Source organism: Thermobia domestica, chromosome 7 (genome assembly GCF_964235325.1).
Source record: "Thermobia domestica chromosome 7, izTheDome1.hap1.1, whole genome shotgun sequence".
NCBI classification, from domain to species: Eukaryota; Metazoa; Arthropoda; class Insecta; order Zygentoma; family Lepismatidae; genus Thermobia; species Thermobia domestica.
In genome coordinates this window covers 154,067,253-154,083,138 of record NC_137460.1, presented here as the reverse complement: position 1 = coordinate 154,083,138, position 15,886 = coordinate 154,067,253, and the positions used below count along the sequence as shown (strand labels likewise).

The 15,886-nt window shown below is 35.9% G+C and overlaps 1 protein-coding gene across 2 annotated transcripts in view; it reads right to left on the bottom strand.

The window, feature by feature from the left end:
• The window catches only part of LOC145690506 (uncharacterized), a 508,201-nt gene extending 496,104 nt beyond the window's left edge, over positions 1-12,097 (bottom strand). For both annotated transcript variants that reach the window (XM_081765455.1, XM_081765454.1), the window contains exon 1: positions 11,965-12,097. The gene's annotated coding sequence lies outside the window, so the exon portion shown is untranslated. The remainder of the gene's footprint in view (positions 1-11,964) is intronic.
• Between the last annotated feature and the right edge of the window lie 3,789 nt (positions 12,098-15,886).

The window sequence follows — 15,886 nt, the reverse complement described above, 5'->3', positions numbered from 1 at the left end:
AACTTGTATGTCCCAACTAATAGAGTACGCAAGGAGGCCTTTGGGGTCTGCTTGAGCAAGATATTATGGAAAAAGTGAACATTTACTATACTAAGATATAAACACAAAAATCGAGATTCTCCTCAAAGAATATGAGATTGAATGCATAAAACCTTCTCCCCTTGACGAAATTTTCCGTACACCACTGGTTCCAACCACATATTGAATGCAGACCAAACACGTACGCTAATTGTTCGCCTTCACAGGCGCAACCAGCAACATGTAAACAAATTATTTTACAAAGAACAACAAAACGAATACTATTACAGAAAATCAATAACGATAGACTGGAATAGTATTATAATAATACGAATACTAGTTATTGTGCTATTAGCAAAAACAATAACTAGGCTAATAATACTGTTTACAAAAGGGAGATATAATAAATAAATCTCTCATTTAAATCAGGGCCAATTTTTAGGCTAGTAACCTGGAGTAGGTTCTTGAGTGTAAAATCTGGTACAGATTTGTGGAAAACAATCGTTTCGATCCAGAGACAAATTTTCATTCGGGACAAACGGGTGCTCAGTGGTAGAACGTTCTCTCTGGTACTACGAATTCTTCGTTTGATTCCAAGTAATGATGCCCACGAAATTATAATGTCGCCCTCTGTTGCCTACGAGACGAGCAAGGGTCTTCCAACGGTAAATTATATAAACTTTTCGAGACGAGACTACCCCAAACTACGTCCCGTGGGCTTTCCGGTTCTCTCCAACGTTCTCATTCCACCAATTATTTCATAATTCGCCTTTATCAATCATCCATCTCCAAAGGGCATAACCATAGGACGTAAAACTGAAAGATTCATTTCACACAAATTCTTATTTAGTATGGAACATGAGCAGGCCGGTAGCCAGCCCAAAAATGTAGGGGGCCCGGCCAAAGTTAGGGGAGGAAATCCAACCATATTATAGTTCATTTGCAAGCCTACCATTAAAATTTCAGGGGAAGCAATGAAAATTTAGGAGGGGGGGCCTCTAGACCCCTGGATACGGGCCCGAACATGAGAAGTACGAACATAAACTTCACGCCCTGCAAAGTTTTCCAGGAAAATACGACGAGTGACTGTCAAACATACTGTCAGACAAATGTTACATTACAACAGTGTGAAAGGAGTAATTGAGTGGATTTTAATTACTATTATTATAAGTTGATTTTAATTTACGTCCTTTTTCAGCAGCGAGGCTATAAATGACGAGACTGAAGTGGGATGTGAATAATTGTAGTGTCTTTTCCACTCTCTGACCGGGAATCGAACAACAGACCACGTTCACAAAAGCCACACAGGCTAGCCATTAAATCATCGATGAGGGCTGTTTATTAAAATAACAGTAAATAACTCTATTTCTAGATGAACCGCATTAATTATATTATACTTTATCATTTAATAATGATGTCATATCACTATACTGAAGAAACTTTTCTAACTTAGTAAACAAGTCTTCCTCCCTCTTAGTTATTTGCGGTTTTGGCACTTAGTTTCCAGTGTGAGGCAATTTGGTTTGTATTTCACGTTAAGTATGTAGTGTAATGTATCATAATCTCGGTATTGAAAAGAAGTAAACTAAAGCTACTCTACAATATTTCTCAGTAAAATTAAAAGGAACTATCAATAAATATGCTGCCGTAATATTACTGTGAAATTTCAATGAAGTGCAACACGAAGAAAGGCTAATTTATATTACCCGTTCAGACCAACAAAACATTCTCTAGAAAAATATACCTATCCGACCAAACAGCTGGTTTGCTCCGTGCTGGGACGCTATGTGTCTGACCGATATATTCATTTAAAATAAACAAAAACTGAACGAACGAACAAAAAACCTGGCTCTAAACACTTATGGGGCAACGCCTGCTTGCCGGTTTTATGGTTGTGTGTGATCAGTACATCGAATCCCCTCACCGTTAATGTTGGCTTTCTAGACTCCAGTACGCTACTTTTTTTCTTTCATAACTCCCCAAAAGTCTTCATGACTGGGCGGACACCGCAATGCCAACACTACCTGTTGAGTACGAAAACAGTTACCTATATTTCCTCTGACCAGTCCTGGTACTGTTTGCTCTCGCTGACCTAACAGAAGTGAATTTCCAGTGGCTAGAGCGCTGACACAATATATTGAGAAATGGTAGTAAATTTCATGAGTGTGTTAAACATGAATTTTCAACTGTGACTTAACTCAAATTAAAATAAAAATCTCATAGTATTAGAAAGAGAAGCTGTTGACTTAGTAATTCCATCGAACCACGCGTCATTCTTAGGTATCAATATTACAAATCGAGAAACGATATTATTTCAATCGAGAGAGACTCGTTTTTAATTTATACTATTCTGTTACAGTTTTCTTTCTTACTTTATTGAAAATGTATATTACATTTTATACTTTGATACACGGATACAAGGTTTGGAAAAAGAAAATCTGTTGACTGGCCTTCAAAATCAACTGATCTATTCCAATATGAGTTCGAAGTTTGTGAAATGAACAACTCGAGGATAACAATACAACAGGATCTTTTCAATAAATATGACAAGAATAGCTACAATTCACTTAATGAAAGCAAATAACAGTTATAGCTATGGAAACTCAAAGCCTCATACTCCCAGATTTTTTTTCCAGCCATAAATGAGAAAGTAAAAACTTTACTCTTACAAAAAGAAAGGAAAATTAGAACAGGTCCAGGTTATTTTTTATTGATATATATCCGACTTACAAGAGACAAACCCTTGGAACAAAATAAAAAACCGTTCAAGATCTAAAATCATGTATCTTATGACACTTGAGACGTCACACAATTAACTCCAGTTCAATTTTCCAAAATAAAAAAAAAAAAAAAGACAGCCCTAGGTGCTGGTGTGGAAAGGAGTTCACATACTTTTTCAATGAAAACTGAAAACAAAATGTAGAAATCATCTACTTGATTTAATATATAAACATCAAAGAAATGGCGCATATTGTATAAAAAGTTCATTTTCATTAAATAATGAACAAATTAATAAAGCACTAATTATAGTTCTCCAATGTAATTAGCTATATTTTTTTAAAAAAAACAAAGTGAGAAAAAATAAGTATGCTACATGGGTGTTAAGGTCCAGATATTTAGAAAAAATCAGGAAAAAAGCATAAAACTTTGCTCTAACTCAAATACGAAAAACCTCTACCAAAATAAAATGACCTCTTCATGGAGAAAGACTGAAATGGAACGGAAATGTTTTGCAGTGGTTACAGTTTACATGCATGTTCTAAGAATCTGTGGAAATACATAATTCAAGTTACTGAATTCGCAACATGGCAAGCTTTTCTGTCAGACTCTCTTCCTCAAAAGATGTGGACATTGAGCTAAAGGTGAGTAAGAATAAACAGAATACCAGGGCGCTCAGTAATTCATTTCAGATGTCATTCAAACATTAACGAGTTTCATAATAATAATAATAATAATAACTAACTAACTAACTAACTAACTCTATGGCCTATGGAACCCGAAGGTTCAGTGCCGCGTTCACAAAAGCTCTCCACTGACTTCTATTCTTAGCTAATTGGATCCAGTTTCTACTTTGTATTCCTATCTCTGCGAGATCCATCTTAATATTATCCTCCCATCTGCGCCTAGGTCTTCCTAATGGTCGTTTTCCTATGGGTCTACCAGTCGAGACTTTAAAAGCGTTTCTACTTTCTTCCATTCTAGCTACATGACCTGCCCACCTAAGCCTCCTACACTTGACGACCCTAACAATGTTGGGTAAACCGTATAAACTATGTAGTTCCTCGTTATGAAGCTTCCGCCATTCCCCATTCTCGTTCCTCTTGGGTCCGAATATTCTTCTCAGGATCCTGTTCTCAAATACTTTCAGTCTATGTTCTTCCCTCAGAGTAAGCGACCATGTTTCGCAACCATACAGAACAACAGGCATGATTATCGTTTTATATATTTTAAGCTTCAAATTCCTCGACAGAATTCGCGACGACAAGAGATTTTGAACCGAATAGTAACACGAATTCCCTGCTTTTAGTCGACATTTAATTTCTTCGTGAATATGATTTTCGTCTGTTAATATTGATCCTAAATATTTGAAAGTATTCACTTTATCAAAAGTATTATTTAATATTTTAACGCCTCCACAATTTGCCGTATTACGGTCCCGACGAACTTCCATGTAATTAGTTTTCTCTGCATTTACTTCTAAACCCATGTCCCTGCAAGCGTTTAATAATATCTCTGCATTTATTTCTACTGTTCTCCTAAATAATTATAATAATAATAATAATAATAATAATAATAATAATAATAATAATAATAATAATAATAATAATAAAAGTACGTCAAAACATCAACTTACTGATTCAGATTGTCTAGTAAAATTCCAAAACGAAATTTCGCGACGTTTTCTTTACCAAAACATAAAATTTCCTAACATTTTCCAGAGCAAATTTGGGTGTGAATTAGGCCGAATTTTCATGCATGCAATACAAGCATGGTTTGCTTGCGATTTGGTAGCGTTTAAAGCTGAGCATAGACAATTTTGGTAGTGAATTTTGACGTTTTATAGAACAAACTTTTCCAGTCTGTACTTATATTTGTACAGATAAAAAAAATCGTGACCCAAAAGCTAAATTTCGTGACTTTTTCTTGACTTTCATGACCGTTTTCTGATTTTGTGACTTTTTCATGACTTTCGTGACCGATAGACACCCTGGTTACTCGTAGTTTAGTCAGAAATCTCACTATAGCCCTGGTATCTCTTCTGAAACTTTATATGGATATAAATTAAGTACTAAAAACTTCCATGTCGCACGGTTGTGCACTGTAAGATAGAAATGGATAATGCATGCAAGCGAGTGTTTATGAAGGAATATGATATTTTTTGTAAGTTTAACGTCCTTTAGAGACGATTATGCTCCACAGTTACGAAAGAAATCGTGGAAGTTAAAAAAATGGGTATAAACGGGAGAACCCGAAGAAACCCCCTACACACATACACAACACATACACTGTTTATTCACCACAAAGCCCACTTACCATGACCCTCCCCCCATACACACAGACAGCATCCCCAAATGTAGAGGGAGCGAAGACAACACGCACAACAGAAAACCCCAAGAAAGTTCATCCAGACAATGTTGTCCGCAAGTTCATGTTTCCTGGAATCGAACTAGGTCCCTTTGTATTACAGGTGGTCACTACACCAATGTAATCAAGATCTTCTAGGGTTGTTTTGAGTCTTCTTTAATAAATTTTAAACAGTTTCTCCTCATTTATCAGTAAAGCCACATAACATGAACAAGCTGTAAAAGATTATTATTATGCTCCCGTTTAGGCAAACTATCAACATGTGTGGTCCATGAGTTCGATTCCGGTGGAACACATTTTCTTCTGTCGATTTAGCAGTATAAGTTAATTGAGAAGCGTGGTAAGTTGAGATACACAGGAAACAATTGTGGCTAGCTTCGTTCTAAAAACGTGCCGTGCGAAAAAAAAAAAAAAAAAAAGCAATATGTCTAACCGTATCAAAGCTTCGTAACTACATGGTCAGCGAACGCGAATTTAGCGTGGAAGACATGGGTTCGTTTCCCAGTAGGAACTCATGTTCGGATTTTATGTTAAACTTTAGGTCTACGTTTCATATAGTCTTGATGCTGGAAGGAAGAGTATCTATGAACCCACCAGGCATAACTCTTCGTCAACTGTAACAAGTTAACCACCAGCAACACTACTACTACTACTACTACAATAGTAATAATAATAATAATAATTCCCGTGATATATGTACATTTTCAGTGATAAAGCGCTCACATCTAGCACATGGTGCCCACGGTACGATCCCAGCTGAAGTCTCATCAAGTAAGCTTTGTGATGGACAAACACCGTGTGTGGGAGTTTCCTGGAGTTCTCCAGTTTCCTCCCACTTCTTTCACTCCACCATTATCATCTAATGTCATTAACATCCTTCCCTTATGTATGGTTAGATGCACGTATGCCTAGAGATGCAGTATAACAAAACATTTACTAATGGTAATATCACTATTGGCGACCCGGTAGTCCTACATTTTATTCACTAAAGGTAAACAATACATATTATTTATTTGATTTATTAGTATATTTGATACTAATAAAAATTACGTTCAAATGTACGTCGTTGTTACACATTTTTTGAAATTATGTGTATTACAAGCAGCATGTTTGTTAGCATTTAGGCAAATCCGTTAGTTAACAATGTAGCCTATTCTGCTACATATACAGCACATAAACAATTATTTCCAGCAAAATAACTACCGTTAACTATTATCGGTATCGAACGTCATATTTCTTAGCACCATAAAGTACGCACCTATTTGTTTCCTCAAGGCCCGTGGTGGCTCAGAGGTAGAGAGTTAACCTTTATGTCCCTTTCACATTATCCGGCGATTTGCCGGATCCGGTTCCGGCGAATTGCCGGACGAGGTAGAAAGACATTGCAAGCAATGAAGCTTTTCACATATGTGCGGCGGTCACCGGACATTCATCCGGCGAGCAAAAACAGCCGGATCTCCCTGCTAGAATCCGGCGCGGCAAATCGCCGTGTATAGCCAAGCGGAACATTACAAGCAATGGCGCTCTTCACATATACGCGGCAAACTACCGGATGGGTGTTGGGTCAGGAAGCAAGTGTTGCCAGGAAAGAGCAGAAAGTGGCTGCTATAATATGGGAGCGTGTGGTTTTGTGTGTTATGTGAAGTGTGTTTGTGTATGTGGTTATGTTCTAGCCCAGTACATCTGGAGTAATTAACCAAACCTGTATATACAATATATGGGGAAAGATGACATGTAAAATTAATTGAAAACTACCAATACTACCGAAGTGTCGAAATCAACATATATTATTATTTTTCTATGTAATAGAAGATTGGGAGATGTCCGTGTAGCACTAGACAAATGACCTTCTATAAATTTGTGGTGACCCAAAATTGAAATATCAAATATTTCAGCAATACAGTCTTTTGCTATATATTTATGTACTATTTTGCTACGCAAAGCAAGAGAGAATTCATGATGTGATATTTGATAAATATACCGTATTTTATATATTTTATAATTATCTGGCTGTAATTTCTTGAATAGTCCTCTGAATTCAGAGACTAGAGCAGTGCTTTAAAGAGACTTGACTGAATCGCTTAAAACAAAAGAATAAACACGAAATAGTATAATAATAATAATAATAATAATAATAATAATAATAATAATAATAATAATAATAATAATAATAATAATAATAATAAGAAGAAGAAGAAGAAGAAGAAGAAGAAGAAGGATGACCAAAAATATTCGGATTTCGGAAAAACTCCAGGTTTCGGAAAATCTTTAGAACCACACACTAAATTTGGTCATACCTATTATTTGTCGTAAGAAGAATTCCACTAGTATTATACTGGCAAAGGAAGTACTAGAACTGAAGAACTAATTTTACATTAGCTTTGAATGAAATGACAACACACAATCAAGATGTAGTTTCAAATACATAAAAAAAAAAAAACATATAACTACTGGATTAAGTTTTCTAGTAATAAGGTTCTAAATTTTGTATTACGTCCTACGGTTCTGTTGGCTAGGCTAAAAGAGACGGTGATGATGAGAAATGAATGAAATGATGGAATGAAGAAAGTGGGAGAAAATGGGAGAACCCCGAGAAAACCCACACAAACGTTACTTGTCCAACACAAAGTTCACTTGGCGCGAGCTGGGATCGAACCAAGCACCCCTGCACCAGAGGTGAATACTCTGCCACTTACCCACCACGGTCCCCTCGTTTTATTGAAGTGAAACAATTTAACATTAACTTATTTCTTCACAATTCTTTTAACACAACAAATGTTCGTAGAAAGTTATTCGCGTACTGAATTGAAAGAGAGACAGTATTTAAGACAAAATATTTGATTTGGATTTAAAACTTTAATTTATAACCCCCTTTATCGTGACTTGGTCGTGATAATCGGTCCTGACTCAAAAATATGAATTGTAGGGGGAAAAATATGACCTAAAATGTGTTAAAATGTTTTTCTAAGAAAATATTCAAAAATTAAAAAAAAAGAAAAAAAAAGAGGTTGCTACCCGTCTTTCCAATCTGCCTTTTGCAGGTCAATTTACGGTCGAATCTGAGGATCCTGTAGTATTTGCTTACTTTCAACAAGTTTGGACTTTTTTTTCGATTGGAAACTTATTTTGCTTTCAGGAGTAATCCAAAATGGTCGAGCCTAACATTTCTAACTCAAAAATACGAATTTTGGGACAAAATTATAATGATCAATCTAAAAAAAAAAAAAGTAATAATAAAATAACAAAATCAAAAATTTAGAATTAAAACAAATTGGATGAATTGGTCCGAAAGTTTTGAATTAGTAGACCTAAGAAAAAAATCCCCTTTTCAATGGTCTTTGAAAAAAAAGACTTTTTGGCGTGAAATTATTCCCCTCCTCCTTAGAATTCGAAATTATCACAAGGAAAAAGGGGCCCCGGGAAAAATGTTATAGAAATCGTATACTCTGCCTAGCCATACATTATTATTTTTATTACTAATTTAGTCTAAATTCAGTGGCGGATCTAGAAGGGAAAACATAGGGGGCTGCCAGAACCCAGGCTATCATAGATATATCATGAGTTTACTATAAACTTACAAAAATATATAATATGATAATTATTTTTGTCACTCAAAAAACTGGGGGGCCTAGGCCCCCCTGGCCCCAGGCTAGATCCGTCACTGGTTACACTATTCTATTGATTACAGAAGGGACCTGGATCCATCACCTTGGAAATTCAGCTGCGAATAATGTAAGGTACTATTGATAAAGGAATTAACTTCTTGTGTTGAGTGTTTCGTCTCGTATATTGTAGTGAAATGTTTTAACATGTTTTTTTCTTCAATATCTTATGACTATACGAAATTGACTCAGATCCTTTCTTCAACCATCTATTCAATTACATTAAATTTAACGTTATCTATGTGTATAAAAAATACAAATTATCTTATCTTAATGTTACACCCAACATTTCTGGAGGTTGAATACAGTTCCTAAATTTTGAATTCTGCCTCTGCAGCTGGGTCCGTACGCGATCCAACAACTCATCAAAAGATGCGATAGACATACGAAAGTAATTAAAGAATTTTACTTCGTCTTCCCTTAATTGTGGAAACAGTATAGAAAAATCTCCTTCAAGTACCGCTTCTCTAAAAATGGGTGAACCCATATGTGTCTCTGACTTTTTTTTTCTGCCTGTGTCTTAACAAGGCGAGTAGAAAACACATTTGGCGTCTGTCCATTACAACTACCACAACACGACAAGAGTCACTGAGTTTTGTTTCTTCAGTTGCACAGCAACCCTGCTCGCATATTTTTCATCCACGGCAAAACGCCGGATAATATGAAAGGGGCCGAAACCGGATCCGGCAAACAGCCGGAACCGGATCCGGCAAATCGCCGGATAATGTGAAAGAGGCATAACTAGGTTGATTCCTTTTTGTACCCAAAGTTTAATTAGCGAGTGAAGGGCGGGTTAGAGCCCCGCAGGGAACGCTGTTTTCTATCTTTATTGCAGCTAAATGGGAAGGGTGGCCTGTGTTCTAGAACCTTGTCCCTTTAGTGCATGGGATCCCTGATTCGATCCCAACTCGCGCCAAGTGAACTTGGTGGTGGACAAAAACCGCATGGATGGGTTTTCTCGGGGTTCTCCCGTTCCTTCGCACTTTAGTTACTCCAGCATTCCATTCATTTCTCATCATCACTGTTTGCTTTAGCCTAGTCAGCATAACCGTAGGACGTAAAACTTAAAAGAGTTCATTTCATTTAATTCTATTTTTTCTCGAAAACTAAACGTAAGAATTTACCACCATGTATTTTGTTCAGTTCGATGAGACCTATCAACTGATATGTCCTATCTTTGGATAATATTTTTAACAGAAATTAAAATTCAGTAGCTAATCATAATTTATATTGTACCTCATGAATCATACTATGCAATGTAGTATTACCAGTATTGCAATAAAGAGCTTAATGAAGATATATTTCCGTATCAGTTTCACCTCAAGAAGAAGCATGGCTTTCGTACAGCATCGATTTTTAGGTTTGCACAGAAATTTGTTTTTCTCAAAAACTGCGCGATGAAGTTTCACACTTTTAAGATCTATCGATCTATGTCTCTTCGTGTTTTTTTTTTTTTTTTTCGTTAACCGCTAATATGGACTATGTTTAGAAGAAGGGATCCAGCTCTTTTCTCTAAATTTTTTTTTCAATTTTGGTAATTTCTGTTTACATTAGGTTAGTTTAGGGTATGTTAGGTTAGTTTAGGTTAGGTTTGATTAGTTTATGTTAGGTTACGTAGTTTATGTTATATTAGTGTATGGGTCCAGCATAATTTTCCAAACAATTATAGAATTTCGCTTATTTCTACTAATATTAGGTTAGTTCAGGTTAGCTTAGGTTATTTTAGGTTAGATTTGGTTACGTTCTGTTACGTCTAAAGACTTGCACCATTCATTTTTCCTGTAAATTTTGTGTTTTTTACGTGCTTCTGGACCCCTTGTACTAAACATACTCCGCTAATATTACTACTTGTGGTAGTGGTACTGATAAATTGTTACATCTGATCAAGGGGTACGGCCAGCCATACTGATTTTCGGTGAATATATGATACGTAAATCGGCTCCTATTGTCGTTTAATTTTGCTTTTTACAATGGAGTTCACTACGGTAGATTCCTATATTATTACTCTACTTATATTCAAGATTTACCAATTAATTATTACAGTATGCTGAATCTGCGAAATTTTTTCTTCATCGAGAATCGAACCCGAAACCACGGACGTTGATAATTTGGCTATAGGGGAACATAATAACATTCTTTAGCCCAGCTTATGTCATATTGCTTTAATCAAAAATTAAAGGAAAGGCTCAAAACCGATGATTAGAAGGGCCTGATGACGCCATTATCATTGGCGCAAACTATTCCCGCTCCTTCGGATCACAGTTCATGTGCAGTATGTTCAGGTGACTATCGGCCTGTTGTTACGTTATTCAGGAGCGATACACAAAAGCAGAACTTGCAATTGCCAGGTTATTTCCCGGTCCTTCCATCCTTCAAAGACAATATGAATAATTAACTCTTATCGAAGGTCATAGAGATTCCTTCTCCGACCTTGAAATAAGTAGAAAATGAATGAGGTGGGAATGAAAATTATTTCGACTTCTGCCGAACAGACAGATCAGGTTGCCGTTTATAAATTCCTGGATGTGGAATAACTTGAATAAAGATCAAACGGCATTATTATTACTGTATTCAAATATAAATGTATGCGAAACAGAAAGAAGCAATACAAAATGAATAATCAACATCATTCACACTTATCAGTAATACTCGTCACGTAATATGAAATATTTACATAATACTCTTTTCAAATATACGGAGTAGCCAATAATAAAAGAACACTACAGCGCGGGAAGTATTGCGAATAATCAGCACTGACGCACCATAAAAATTCGTCATTCAACATATCCTTCTAGTTTTTTCATAAATACTTCTACAGAAATTCAATCACATACATTTCTCACTTCGTTGGTAATTCATAATATACGCATTAGTTCGTAATAATGTATAATAGAATTCAGCATAATCGAATAATGTTAAAATTCTATAATAAACAACATAAGCACACACACACACACACAAAAAAAAAAAAAAATCACAACAGTTGAACAGCTGATCATAACATATCACTAACTGTGCTTCTAATTATGACCACACTATTAATATTGAACGGGTGCCGCCGTACTCATAATTAATATTTATTCACCTTTCAGGTGATTTTATCAGTGTAAATATTGAAACAAATAATAAATTTTCTATACGTACAGCTGAATATTTAATTTAAACAACTATAAAATATCTTCAAAGTCTTAATACATACCTTCAAACAATTCTGCAACATTGGTATATGTTGCAGAAAAACAATTCGAGTTCCTATATGCACTATACAAACAAAACAATCCCACGTTTCACAACTCAGACCACACTACACTCGCTCATACCTCACTTCAAACTGGCGCAAAGATTCCAACGGTACGTTCGACGGAGAACTTCATTGTTGCTAACCTACAAGATTATGATATCTCTGGAAAATGTATTACAAATTATTCTGTAAAAGAAGGCATAAGAAATTTTGAAAACCAATAATACTTTGAAATGAAAATTAAATTCGATCTCTAGTTTATGGATGACTTACTGAAATGAAGTCTATGGGAAGACATGGGAGTGGTGATGATTACAAAGGATTAGGATGATACTTTTTCGATCGTGCTCAACCTGTATTACTGCATTGTACTACTTTCATCCCCCATTTATTCAAATTGTTCCCTAAAATCATAACTGCAATAGAGAATAATAAAAGAAAGAAAGAAAGAAACGTAAGTTAATGAAATGTCCATCACAAACTCGCATGGTCTAGAGTAGGACTATGGGTTCCTCGAACAAGAGTTGAATGCTCTGAAACTGAGGAGTGTCTTCTACCAGTGGCGTAAGCAAATGGAGGTTTCGAGGTTTTAATCGTTTCTGTTCCACAAATACAAGATTTTATGAAAAACTAAGTATTTTCCATATTAGATATGTATACAAAAATATTCCGGATCAATATGAGTTTGAGTACTTGAACCTTCCTTTGTTAAATATTTGAAAGTTCCAAATACTTATATACAAATGAGGATAACAAAAGATAATTTTGTTTACGTGAGGAGAATTTCTCTGGATTCATCCTTACGAGATGACTCTGCACTGAATATCCCAAAGGAGCGCTCAGTCTTAAGCCGATTCGAAATGTGAGCAGGTCGAATACAATTTTTACGAAGTAGCTAGTTACTGATTCTTGACAGTGAGTTTATCGAATTCTAATAAAAGTGTTCCACTGATTTCTACGCTTTTCTCTCGTCTTTTGTGCGATTCGTGTTTTTTTTTCTAATTCTAATATCAGAAACTGAGACTTATTTTTTAATTCTAACATTAGAATTCAATTTAGTATTGTTATACAGTAGTATATACGCACTAGCGGTTCATAAAGGTCTTTTAAAGGGGGCGAATCGCCTCTTGGACGATTAATGTAGGCTTGAAATACGGAGTTTTACATCAAATCGGAATAAAATCGTGCAATATGTAGACCTATAGAAAGGTAGCCTTTGGAAAGGCGGTCAGCCCCATCGTCCTCCTCGTGAATCCGCTAGTGTATGTACGCAAAGTAGTTATCGTTACCTCTAAAGCTTTATATATATATAAAGCTTTATATATAATTAACTCAATTGTCATATATAAATATAAATTCTTAGCCGAATTTGATCCTCAGTGAACCTATACGAGGTTTGATTTTGTATTATAAATTGTAGGTTCACATCTGATATCGATATTGTCCAGATCCTGAAAAAGAGACAAACCAAAGATTGTCTGAGGGGGTGCACCAATATCTACCAAAATAACCAATCACATTGAAACTCTTCAAAGTGACATGCGACAATATTCTTTACCCCTGAGAACTGATCCATAGAACGGGGGAGTATTTTAAAGAGGGTCGCAAGGGTTACGCAGGAAAAAATGTTCTCTCCCCTTGGTTCCTGTTTTCTTCCCTACTTGAGAAATATTAGATTGTTTTGCTTGGTGAATCCTTTTCCTTCAACCTTTAGAAAATCGACTTTAACTATTGTTTTTGCAAAGTTCGGCCCCAAACGGAAACATGAAAGAAAGTTTCAGAAAGTTGCTATTTTCACTAGTAGCTTCTCATTTTAAATAGTGTATATTTACAACGAAAGGGGGGTGTACGTGCACACACCCCTAAATCCGGCCCTGTGCATGTTCATTAAAAAAAAAAAAAAAAAGTCTTATAGAAAGGCTATGTCCATCCGTATGCCCATTGTCGGTTTCAATATTAATCTCCATAGATGAAAAAGGGTAAAAGACTGCGAGATACAGCTTTTCGGATTCTGGTTCAGCGTCCCAAGAATAGGTTTTATCTCGATCTCTATTCGTACCAAGCTTGATAGAAATCCAGGATCATTATAGAGAAAAAACTATAACAGATATTGAGAAGTGGGTTTTCAATATGCATTCAGTGTTGCAAGAATAGGTCTATCTTCCCTCTTAACCCTCTATTCACATTGAAAATGGTAGAAATTAACCATTTCCGGTTTCAACGTTGCCCAACATGGAAGAAAAATGATGAAGAGACAAGAAGCATATTTTTGAAATAGATTCAAAGCCCTAAGAATAAGTTCCATCTCCACCTTTATTTCTTAACTAAGACCGGAGATTAAAGAAATTTACAACTTCCTGTTTCAATTCTGATTCTTTTCGAACTAGAACACTAGTAGCAACGAGAAATTACTTTTTCCTTTGAATGCAACGTCTCAAGAACATGCTCTTTCTTCGAGGTTATCCCTCTATTGCAACCAAAGTTATGGCTCTACCGCTTCCGGTTTTCAATATTGAATTCCCATAGTTGGAAGCATTGGTGCAACTAGAATATCTTGCTTGAGGAGCCAAACAGGAGCGTCATTTCAGATTTTGCTTTGGGGGAGTCAAGACCCCTTGATTTAAGTAAAATCTCCCGTTTTTCACTGTTTTACTATTATTCTATTTATAAAATCTATATAAATCTCAAACTCAGTGGGGAAATATCCCCCTTGCTCCCCCTAAATGACTTCCCTGGAGCCAACGGTGATCTAAGGAGTGCCTGTCACCCTGCTCTCCCGCTCTAGTTACTCCTATGGTTGGAAGTCTGTTGTAGTTTCACATAGTGAAATGAAAGTTACTTGTAAATGTATTTAAACAATTTGCTTATAGTCGTTAAGAATATTAGCAAAAGTAAACCACACTTACCCACAAAGAAATTTTCAGTAGAAAAGAGTCTAACGGAAACAATTTACTTTAGTGGGTCACAACCGGTGTGTCGCGCAGTCCCATAGGATGTGACGCGAAATTTTAGAATTTAAAAAACATCACGCATTTAATAATTACTTAAAATCAATTTTTAGATAGACAGTATCACTCATCGCCTCCAGCGGCAGCGACAATGTTCAGTACTAACAGAGAATCACTACTTTATAGAAACTTATATGCTTAAAATATTATAATATACTACTACTACTATTACTACTACTACTACTACTACTACTACTACTACTACTACTACTACTACTACTACTACTACTACTACTACTAATAATAATAATAATAATAATAATAATAATAATAATAATAATAATAAAGTGAAAGAACAATAAATAACAGACATATACGCAAGATCAAGGGCGTTCCCCATGCGAGGAGTCAACCGGAGTCCCCATACTTCGTAACTCGACATAGATTTGTATTTTGTACACTTGTTTGGCAGAGAATGTTGGATACACAAAGCTTTGATCTTATACTTCATCTGTAGTTTCTTTTCTCAAAAAAATTATCGAATTCTGTAATTTATTCTGAGAATATAAGTGGCAGTACTTAATAATTATTATCATTTTTTCGGGTGTGGGACCGCGGTGGCTCAGTGGTAGAGCGTGCACCTCTGGTCCCGGGTTCAAACCATTCTCCCTCCAAGTGAACTTTGTGGTGAACAAACACCGTGTGCGTGGGTTTCCTCGGGGTTCTCCTGTTTCCTCCCACTTTCTTCATTCCACCATTTCATTCATTTCTCATAATCACCGTCTCCATTAGCCTAGCCGGCATAACTGTGGGACGTAAAACTCAAAAATTTCATTTCATTTTTTTTCCTCTTTTCGGGTGAAGAACAACGCTGGCTCAACTTCATAGACGTAGTATCCTATACTATTGGATCCCCTAACTCTGGATCCCTC